Below are 1,796 nucleotides of genomic sequence, written 5' to 3'. Positions count from 1 at the left end.
GTGAAGTTGCACTCGCACCAAACTGTCAAAGCTGCTGCCGGCTCTTCAAAGCTGCTGTTGGCCTTCTTGATCTGTTGTCATCTCTTAACAGAGAGAAATGTCATGCCAGCTCTTCATGGGATTTTGTTTTGCGGCTGCTAAGACTCCCATTCTCTCTCTCTCCCTCCCTTTCTCCCATCTGACTTTTTAATAGCTTTTCAAAAATCTGGTAAGAAATTCACAGAACTTAAATTTATTCAAGTATAGGGAAAGGTAGGTGAGATGTAGAAGTGGCTTACCATTTCATAAAATGCCATGATTATAAACTTAAAGACCTTAATCTGATATTATTCTAATCAAAATGTTGCTTCATGTCCTTGCAAAGAGGAAAACTATCTATTTTAAGCAGCTATGTGTAATATGAAATGGAGAAGTTAAAATTAGTATGACTAACAAAGAATTTTGCACTAACACAGACGAAAGAATCAGAACACCTATAAAATCTTTTACTTGAGGTTTTTATGCCTTTTTGTCTTTGGCATACACTGTGATGAAATGACAGACCATATCCTCTAAACTTTATTTTACCTTCTCATTTGACTTACCAAGCCATTAAGATTTGGGAGCCTCCGCAGTAGGTAAAATATTTATATACAATAATAATGCTCACTTAAACTAAATTTGATAAAGAGCTCGTTCTTTTAAAAAGAGTTAATTTTTATGTGGGGAAAAGGTAAAAACTGTGAGTCAAAAGTGTCATATAAGTAACATTACATTGCAGGAAAACTAAATCGTTACTTTCCTGTGTTTTCTTTGTTAGAGTAGATTGTATTTTTTTTTTCTTTTGGCTACGAACAGCTTTATTGTTTCAATTTGGGCCAAAGCATGGGAGAGGGCTCCAGGATGGTTAAAAAGTTACCTGTTTGGTTTCAGGGAGAGGCCAACACCTGGTTGATGCAGATGGGCCCTTCAAAAGCCTCGGCTCCAGAGGCTCTTAGTCATGCTTGAGGGTTGATCCTTTCAAAGAGAAATTAGCCCAGCCCAGCCTGTGGGCCACCTAGCCTGCAGTGTTTAGTCAGATGGTCGCCCATCTTCTTGGTGAGTTTCACCTCCTCATCTAGGAAATGGCTCTCCAGGAAGTTAAAGAGATGGGAGTCTGCATGAGCAGAATCCAGGGTATGCAGATCCAGAAGGGCCTGGTTCACATTTTTCTCCAGGGCCATGTCAGCTTCCATTGGCATTCCGAGTTGTACCACACTCATCTTGAAAAGGCTTTTGCAGGTCCTGGAAGACGGTGCGGCCGCCACGCTGATTTTGCATCTTTAAGAGATGCTGGCACCTTCGCGTTTCTCCTCCGCAACCCGCGGAAGAAGGGACCCGCGCCATCCAGAGCCACAGTGTCGCAGTCGAAATAGAAGCCCAGAGAGAGGTAGGTGTAGGAGGTCGGCAGACACAGGCCGATCAGGCGGTTGACGTCGCCTCCACCTGGGTGGAACAATTCTGATGGATTTGAGAGCTCATAGTTGTTCAGCAATAAGGAATTAATCTCAAAACATGGTGTTGGCTGGTCACGGAAGCCAAGGTGCTGAAGGTTGCTACTGGAAAAAAGGGCGGAGGGTGGCAAAAGTCTCAAAGAAGGGATGTCCCTGGGTCTGTTCTGTCCAAACACTGTTGAATCAATAGACAGACCCGGGGGACCGCCGAGAGCACTGCGGATTGTAAACTTTTGATTGTAGGGCTTACATTGCTTTGGACTCACCTTAACACCTAGCCATGGCCTTTACCTGGAAATGGCGCTCAGTGCATTGTTGTTGATT

The 1,796-nt window shown here is 43.5% G+C and overlaps 1 pseudogene; it reads right to left on the bottom strand.

Annotated features, from left to right (window-relative positions):
- Window positions 1-973: 973 nt before the first annotated feature.
- On the bottom strand, window positions 974-1,500 carry LOC107521753 (annotated as a pseudogene).
- Window positions 1,501-1,796: the final 296 nt, after the last annotated feature.

Source organism: Rousettus aegyptiacus, unplaced genomic scaffold (assembly GCF_014176215.1).
Source record: "Rousettus aegyptiacus isolate mRouAeg1 unplaced genomic scaffold, mRouAeg1.p scaffold_m13_p_12, whole genome shotgun sequence".
Taxonomy (NCBI): Eukaryota; Metazoa; Chordata; class Mammalia; order Chiroptera; family Pteropodidae; genus Rousettus; species Rousettus aegyptiacus.
The sequence above is the reverse complement of the archived record's forward strand: the minus strand, read 5'-3'. Positions and strand labels throughout refer to the sequence as shown.